The sequence below is a fragment of the Canis aureus genome, chromosome 2, assembly GCF_053574225.1.
Source record: "Canis aureus isolate CA01 chromosome 2, VMU_Caureus_v.1.0, whole genome shotgun sequence".
NCBI lineage: Eukaryota > Metazoa > Chordata > Mammalia > Carnivora > Canidae > Canis > Canis aureus.
The window spans coordinates 45,403,415-45,412,780 of NC_135612.1; the positions used below are offsets into that span (position 1 = coordinate 45,403,415).

The following is a 9,366-nucleotide window of genomic DNA, read 5'->3' on the forward strand; positions in this document are numbered from 1 at the left end:
CCTTTCCACGCACCATCCACATGCAAGTTCTTTGCACCTGAGGACAGCCACGTCTGGATTATTCTTTCCTTCTGAACTTGGCCTACAGTGGTAGATGTTGCTGATGCTTGCTCATGTTTCTGCTTCTCCTCCACTCTTTAACCACACAAAGGGCTTTCACTCAAAGTTAGCCATGGCATGTGATTGGCTTTGGCTTTGTTAGGAAGCAACATGCTTTGCTTTCAAGTGAAAGCATTCTCTTTTCTATTTATTCCTGCCCACCACAGCAAAACAGGAAGCATTGTGTTGAGATTGGGATTTTGAGATAGATGAAGTATCCTGGAATGCCAAACCACCAGGTGGAGGATGGCTGCTCTCGTAGAAAGGTCTGGACCTGCCACAAATTGTTCAAGGAATTCACTTTTACATTTGGGGGATGCTTGATAGCACAGCATAACCTTACCTATGTTGCTTTAGCCCTTTCAAAGTTTGGATCTTGACTTGACAGTCTCTGTGTCAGCTTTCTCATCTCTAGAGCAGGAGTAATACTAGATAATCTCTGTCTCTCATAGGGCCAAAGAGAAAAAAATGCATCTAACTGCTTTGAATAATAGTCCATAGTGAGTTTTTTGATAAGTATTATTTTTACTATTTCTTGAGAAGTCTTTCTTTAGCTAGATCATATATCCTATTTTAGATGCTCATAGCCAGCCCCTTGTACTCTTCATGGCACCTGCATCAGTTAGAATTTTATATTTTTCTGTGTGCTGATGCAATGAAAGTGTGTTTCACTCAGCTTGATTTGAACTCTGTGAGGGCAGGCACCAAACTCACTTTCACTCAGTATTTTATCCTCAGAAAACAATCCAGTGCCTATAGATGGGACATGTTCAGTAAGTATCTGTTGAGGGAATGATACTGAAAATTCAAACACAGCTTCTTGTAACAGAGGGTTTTAAATCTGAATCCATAAAAAAATGGATATGGACACATTCTAGAGATATTTGGGAGAAAAACGTGGGAAGAGTAGCATCTGTAATCACCCAAACAGCATTTCCATGGAGTAAGGCAAAGTTAGAAAGAATTATAAGGGCCAGAATTAGGAACTAGATGTCTTCCCTACTGGTTAATAAATTCATCTTGCTTTCTTTAATTGTTCCAAATGTATAGTTTTATGCTCTTGAGTTAAGGCGAACTACAACCTTTCTCAAACAAAGCCAAGCTGTAGCACCGCAAATAATTATATCCTGTAAAACTGTTGACATAAAGACTTGAAAATGAAAATCAAAACAACAACAACAACAACAACAACAACAACAACAACAACCAAACCTCCTGGATTCTTCTCATATTTTTTTCAGCCTCTGTGCCTCTGACTCTGCTGAACCTTTGCCATGAATAGCTTTGCTCTGTCCTTTTAACAATAATATCTTAAACTTTTATAGTGCCTTATAGCTAAGCATCTCTAGACATTTTACAATGGCATTAAAATGAAAGCCAGTTCTTCTCTCAGAATTGCCATGGGGTCCACACTAAAAGCCAGCAGTTTGTGCCCTTATCCTGAAAACAAGAGGAGGCTGGTGGGCTGATAGAATAGAGGACAACCCTTGCCTCTTGCATCTTGGCTGGAACTTGCCCTTCATTTTGTGATGGTGGAAGACAGGAGAGGGGATGAGCATTCATCGGTATGGTAGGCTAAAAACTGGAGGATCTATTGCAAAACAGCTAAGGCTAAATCTGAGCTCTCAGCTCTCATACCCAAATCCTTCAGTCTTAGCTTTTTTTATTTTTTTGAAAAAGCAGAATCATGGTGGAACATTAGATTATTTGTAAGTGCAATCAAATATTTACATAACAGAAAACTAATTTCCTTCTTTAAGCAATTTCAAAATTTATGCTTGCAAATGTGAGAATATTTCTCTCTCCCAAAGCTGTTTTTACTTCATGTGTATGATTGAATATAGATGTAAAATATATATATATATTTCATATAAATTTTACATAACTGTACATATGCATTGAATATATATATTATATGTATATAATATATATAATGTTACTGTTAAAAAAGGCTAGGCTAGGATTCATTGGGTCATAACCTAGTTTTCTTTTTTTTCCAATTACAATGATCTAATGGATAAAGCATAAGATTCAAAGCCAGAGCTACATTAGCAAAGTGAGGAGAGAATTAAGGCAATTATCTCAGTAATTAAGGGGACTGGCCAAACCTTTTTTGGCAGAGATGTCTAAATAAGTTAAGGAAAATCTGGGCTGGGGGAGGCAGAAACACTCGCATTTTCTGAATAAAAGCCTCATTTGGCCAATTTACTTTGACAATTGAACCAAAGTCACAAATTTTAACTTTTTCCTCTTAGCCAAAGGGATGCAGTGGTTTCCGTCATTAATAATTGATCACTTAGGCGCATCTCTCTCTGTGCAGCTGTAGACGAGGGAGGGGAGTAAAATTGTTCAACAACCCCTCGTCTTCAGGAACACACCAGCACATTCCATGAAGGCTTTGCCATACGGGATAATAAAGCTTATCTTTGCGGTGGGGCCGCATGCAGCCGATCCCCACCCAGGGATGGTGATGCTCGCTGGAGCACCCCCGCCCCAGGGAAGGATCCAACCGGATTTCTTAAATCCCTTTTAGGATGCCTCTTCCGCCAGGGTGCCCCCGGGGCTTCAACCCAGACTCGAGGCCAGGATGCTCTCCTCCCTGGCTGGTGCCACGTTGGAGAGGGCAGGCCCGGGGCACAACTGTTTGCTTTGCCTCCGCTTTTACTGCTGAGCTCGTTTAGTTGTGGCTGCCTTTAAAAACGACAAATGTGTTCTAATTTTAGAGCATCATCGCAATAATTGTTTTTATTTCGGTGGTGAGGAAAAGTGAAGGAAAAACAGCTTGGGACTTAATAACCACCTTAGCCTGCAGCCTTCGGCTTTATTCATGCGATTTTTTATTTTCTCTCTCCCTCCCGGTGCACTCACCATCTTCTTTAAGGCATGGCCTTAAATTACCTTTGCAAAGGTTATATGTTTATTTACAAAGAGCTGGCTATGAACGGGCCTCGCCAGGCAAGAAGGGTGGCTTCTGGCAATAAACATCTTCCGCTCTCCTAACACTGCTGAGGCCAACTGGATAAGGGAATTGTTAGTACTTCAGACATAGTATAGTTTATGGCTTCATTAACCATCTGACCTGTATTGTGTGCAAATTTCATGAAAGTATGATGCATATTTTATTCCCTGAGCTGTGCTGCTCGGCAGCATTTTATTCTTACAGGGAATCGTAATAATTATCTTTCAAGGTAAGAGTTTTCACTTTCATTCAACAAATGAGGAATTCAGTCACATACAGGCAATGCATTTATGGAGCACACACCTAGGCACGGATTATGTCCATGGTGAGGTCAGAAATCGCAATCCCAGGCCTGCTCACAGAGGTGTCTAAGTGAAATAGAAACAAAACAAAATGGCAACAACAAACCACAGAAAAAGCTGACATGACAAGCTGGCTCACCAAGTAATACTATCATTAGGGTCTCAGATGTCTGGACATTAAAAAACAAAATAAACCAAACAAAACTGGATATGTTTTTTTAAATATAAAATTTTCAGATAAGCATTTGAGTTTACTTAACTAAAAATAAGGGGGGAAATGGACAATAATATTAGTTATATCTTGGAGTGCCTGAGTGGTTCAGTTGGTTAAGCATTTGTCTGCCTTCTGCTCAGGTCATGATCCCAGGGTCCTGGGAGCCAGCACTGCATTCTGCACCCTGCTCCACTGGGAGTCTGCTTCTCCCTCTCCCTCTGCTGCTTCCCCTGCTTGTGTGCTCTTTCTCTATCAAATAAATAAATAAATAAATAAATAAATAAATAAATAAATAAATAAAATCTTTAAAAATATTAGTTGTATCTTTATTCATAGCCAAATGTGGAAAACAAAATAAAGCAAAATCCTGGTTTTCTTTTTTGGGGAGTAGGGAGTCACTAAAAAGTTACATATATATATGGTGAATCGTGTGTGTGTGTGTGTGTGTGTGTGAAAGTAGGAAAAAGATGAAAAGTTTAAATCTGTGATCTGGGTTTTGTTCACATGGATAAATATGTATATGAAATGAGCATCCTAAAGATAAGTACTGGCCTTTTCCCTCTGTCCTGACCTTCCATAATTACATCAGCCTTCCAGAGGCAGCATGCTTTCCCAAATGGATGCTCACTACAGCTAGCTGACTTATGTTCCTTCCAGAGTTCTCAAATGTGGAAGATGCTCTAGACTGGCAGGGCCATCCTTCCAGATCCCAACCTCTGTCTTTGCCATCATTGTCACTCTGTAATATGTTAATTTGTATTTTTTTCCTGTGTGTGTGCTTGCACATCTTATTTCCTTAGTTATGCCCAGAAGCTTTGTGGGAGCTTAAAGGGTATCTTTATTGCATTCCTTTTTAGCATTTAGCATTTATCTACCTTTCTCATAGTAGGGTCTCAATACCTAATGTTTATTTGGCTGATATTTTTGTGTGTGTGTATGTTATGAACACTTTATGTTAAAGTATGAACAGATACCATATCTACAAAATTCCAGTTTCTGTTCCAATAAACACTCTATTTTCTTAAAGCTAGAGAGGTACAGAATGTCATGACCTGCACACCAACCTGCGAGATTCTGGTGTTTACACGGGGCAATCACAGACGTGGATTTCCTGGTCATCACCCACGGACACAATCTTTAAGCCATTTCCATTGTATTTTACTCTCCAGACCTGATCCTGGTGATCGAAGAAGGTGTGAACACAGGTTCTTGTTCCAACATCCCAAACTTTCACACTTTTATCAGATGAACTGGACACAAAGTGGGTGTCGTCAGGACAAAACGCAACATTCAGCACCCATGATGCATGGCCACTCAGCGTGCCAGCCAAATTGGCATGTTGTACATCATAGATCTTGATGTAGCTATCATCTGATGCAGTGACCAGGAGCTGAGAATCTGGGGAGAATATCAGGGAACGGATAGGCATAGCATGGCCTCCCAGCGTGTGCAGAAGTTTTCCAGTTGCAATATCAAAATATTGATGATCCTATTCATGGATCCACTGGCCAGATACTTCCCATCAGAGCTATATGCAATACTAAGAATGAATTTTCCTCTTGTGTCCAGAGAATATTCCTTTTTCCCACTTTCCACACCAAAAATGTTCATTTTCCCCACATGAGTTCCTGTGGCCAGATACTGGGAATCAGGAGAAAAGGCCAAAGTCCAGGCATCCACTGGTCCTGCATCTATAGATTTTATCTGTTTGCCGTTATCCAAGTCCCAGAGATGAATATGAGCATCAAGAGAACTGGACGCAGCGATGGGCAGCGTGTGGCTGATGTCCACAGACATTGATGTCCCTCTAGACTCCGTTCTAGGTCCAGCCTCTCATCACACCACTTCCAGACCTTCACTAGGTCATCCAGGGACCCTGTAACCACTGTCTCAGAGTTTTCTTTCTTGTTTGTTCCCCAGGCAACCGACCAAATGGCATCATCATGGGCTTGCTCTTGTTTGAAGAGAATACTGTACTGGTCGGTCATTTCCTCAACCAAGGAGGAAGGCTACAAGCCAGACAGTTCGCTGCCCTGCCGGCTGCCCAGCCACCACACTTGTCTATTTGACTGATATTAAGTCAAATAATGATTAACAAAGGCCCAGTGCAGTGTCTGGTGCTTAGTAAGTGTTCAATAAATGTTAGCAATGTAGTCAGGTACTTAACAAAGCAGAGGAAAAAGAAATATTTCAGTACCCTGCTTGCTTATAACATGCATAAATGAACATTTGACAGAAAGCCTGGTTTGTCCTCTTCAAATAAAATGATCACTTAATCTTTCTAATGCATTTACTTTCTTTCCTTTATTATTAAACACTGAATACTTCTTTACCTAGCGGAAGCCTCGGCAATCCATCCAGTTCTTTCTAGTGATCTCTGAGGACAGATTATACATTTTCCAGATTGCTGTCGAGAAACCTGTCACTTTTTCAATCTCCCACAGCTGTGCATGGTGCTGGAGCATCTCAATGGGAGCTGCTGCTCCCTGATGCTTCCCAGCTGCAGGAGGCCCAGTCTGACGACTCTTTTTGAGACTTTTATAGCTCATATTCTCCCTTAGTGGGGTTCTGCTTAACTATACCTTCCTAATCATCACAATTAAAAAAAATCATTAGAACCTTTCAACTTATGTTGGAATGTATAAAATGCTTGTTTGTGCAGTGCCTTGAACAAAATGCTAACCTGACAGATTTTATTTATTTATTTTTCTGTGTGGATAGATTTTCCTCCCCTCAACTCTCAATTCATTGCAAATGGGGCATGGCCATAATGCCCTGAGGATCATTATGACCAATGGGAAAACTTCCAGAAATTTAGTAATGGACCAAGTCTGCACAGGACAGTTGGAAAGTCGGTTTCCTTAGAACATGAGGTGATGTAACACAGATAAATCATGCCTCAGTTTGTTTCTTTCTTTTTCTTTTCTTTTCTTTCTTTCTTTCTTTTTTTTTTTTTTTTGGATAATTGAATGGAGACAAGTTTGCTTTTAAAATTTTCATTGTGCTTTTCTCCTGCAAGCTCTGCTGTCTTTAACAGATCATTAATAGGTTATATCAGAGTTATTAATAAACCCCCTAATGAGATCTTTGCTTTAGAGAAACAGAAAATAATTTTTATGGCTGGAAAACGGGGAAATCCCATTTCCCAGTGAATTATAGGCTTTTAAAGTGGCATGGTAGAACTGATCTAGCAACCCAGTGGTAAATAGTCTCCATGGTGGCAAGAGGATTGTGCCCCAAAGCTCATTAAAGGGATTGAAACTTCCCAAGGAATGAGAGATTCCAGGAAATAAAAAGCAGAGAAAGATTGTCAGGAACTGAAGATTGAAAAGATATCATGAGGGAGAAACAAATTTTCTCTTGATACTGCCTATCAATTTACATTTGGTTTGTGTAGGTTGCACACTGAGCAAATTTAGAGAGTGTTATTCACATATGAATATGTGTGATTGTGCCTCCTCAAGATTTGCAGTGCACAACCCTTTACCTTTCTCCATTCTGTTACACTGATCTTAAAATGATAATCATGAGGATCCTGAAAGGACCATGTGAAAGTGGCCAGAACAGAGCAAGGACTTTAAAAAGTCATTTCCCTCTGTGCGGCATGACAGATGTAAGTCATCAAGGTGAGTACCTGGCAATGCTTCTGACCCTGGTGAGGCTGGGGAGTCTAGAGTTGTTCAGATCCAGATGCCCCTGAGCCTCAAGCCCTCAGGTGGTATTGAAGTGGGAAAAGGTAAGGAAGATAGTGGGGTAACTTTCTTAGTTAAGGTGATGGTGGCTGCTATAAATAGTTCTCCTACACGTCAGTGGCTTTATACAATATATGTTATTTCTTAAGCACATGTATTCCAAGTGGGTGCTTCACCAAGATGGTGTCCTTCCAGAAGTAAGTCAGAGGCCCAGGTTCCTTCCATCTTGTGGCTCTAGCTTCTTCCACATGTGGCTACTGTGGTTGTTGCAGGAGGGGAAAGGAACATGAGGATTATTCCTGAGAGCTTTCTCTTGATCAGCCTGGCAGAGGTTCACATTACTATGCTGATGCTCCTTTGGTGGTCTAGCAGTCAGATTTCCACAAATGCCTTCAAGGGAGGTAGACAAATGTGGAAGAGCTATGGGTCCAGGAGGAAGAAGAAAGCAGTCTCTTCCCTACTTTTATCAGAACCACCTGGATTTCATCTTTTTCTGTGGGTAGAAGACCATACCAATGTTATCCCCAGATTAAGTCTTCTGGATTTAGAAGTTGAACTTCATTCATATAGAAATCTTTGCTTCTTCTCAAATGACAAAAAAAAAAAAAAGTAGCAAGAAGAGAAGAGATGGCATAGGCATAGGTGCTCTTGCATATGTGCATATTCGTGTGCACACATGTGGTTTAAACCTGAAAGGGAAGTGTATTTTTAATTAAATTTAAAATCATAGTGTTTGTACCTATTTTTTTTGTGTACCTAATTTTGAGTGTTCATTCCTTATATACTTTGTGATTCTACTCCTTTAATGGAAACAAACCTATTCAAAAGAATTTTGATGAATACTGGTTTTTCAACCAGACTTGGAAGAAAGAATGCCATTTCACGTTTTTTTTTTTTTTTAAATTCCTGATCCCATTGAAATTTATGGAAAATGTCCATTGGATTCTTTCTCTTCTGAACTTTCACTCTTTAAGAACTACATTGGGGACAAAGCGGAAGGTAAGTTACCCTCTCAGCTGTTTTTGTATTTGCAAAGAATTTCCTTTACCTTTTGTTCAGTTTTGTTCACTAGTAACTATAAAATTTAAATTCCTTTTCTGTCTCATCGTACTCATCACATTAAATTAATACTCTGAAAATACACACAGCTTTATAGAAACGTACCTGACAACTTTATGTTCTGCCCCTACTTCATTCACCTGCTCCCTTGAAAATACTAGCAAAGGGATCCTTGTGAGGAGGCAGTAAATCCGGTAAATTAATCTGGCGAGTGTTTTAATCAATCTCTCTTTCTCTCTCTCTTGTCCTCCCTCCTGCCTGCCTGCCTTCTCTCTCTCTCTCTCTCTCTCTTCCAGCCTCGCTCCTTTCTTCCTTTCCTCACTTGTTCCTAACTTAAGATCTTGAGAAACAAGATCTCTTGCTCATGGGCTTATGTTTTATATTTCCATTTATGGCTTACTTAAGCTGTGATTTCCATATGCAACACTTATGTTCAACCACACCATGCCAGTAGACGCGTGGTGTTTTTTCAGCAGGCACTGTACTCATTGTATTGTTCAGTTGTTCAGCATGATGATGTGCTTCCATTTCTGCTTGTCCTGCACATCATTTCTCCCAATGTCAGCTTGAATGTTTTGTTTATATTCCATAGGCTTCCCTTCTCCTTCTCAGGAACTTTCTTAAAGAAATATGGTTTGATAAAAAAAAAAAAATCAAGGACCTTGCCAGGAAGCTCCCAGTTTAAAGGCCCTGCTCACACCTTGGAAAGCTTTATACCTTACAAAGCACTGAAACATGTTACACATTTAATTAAATGTGGTGGTTTCTGTCATTTCTGTAAATCATCAAGCAACAGGCCCTTGGAAAGAAGCATTGCTGCAATGGGAAAATCAGATTCCCCTTCCATTATTTTGGATTGCAATGCTTTTTCCAGGGATGTGAGTTATGGTAAATACAAGGACAGCCTGTAAACGTAGTGAGTTCTTTCTATCCTTTTAGTGGCGAAGTTTAAAGCACTGGGCATGGCTTTCAGGGAGGAACTGCCAATGTACATGTTGGAAGTTCCTCTAGCAGGCAAGCCCCAGGCTACTTTGAAGAGAT

The 9,366-nt window shown here is 40.1% G+C and overlaps 1 pseudogene; it reads right to left on the bottom strand.

Moving 5' to 3' along the window:
* Positions 1–4,495: 4,495 nt before the first annotated feature.
* LOC144290601 (uncharacterized) lies at positions 4,496–5,629 on the bottom strand (annotated as a pseudogene).
* Between the last annotated feature and the right edge of the window lie 3,737 nt (positions 5,630–9,366).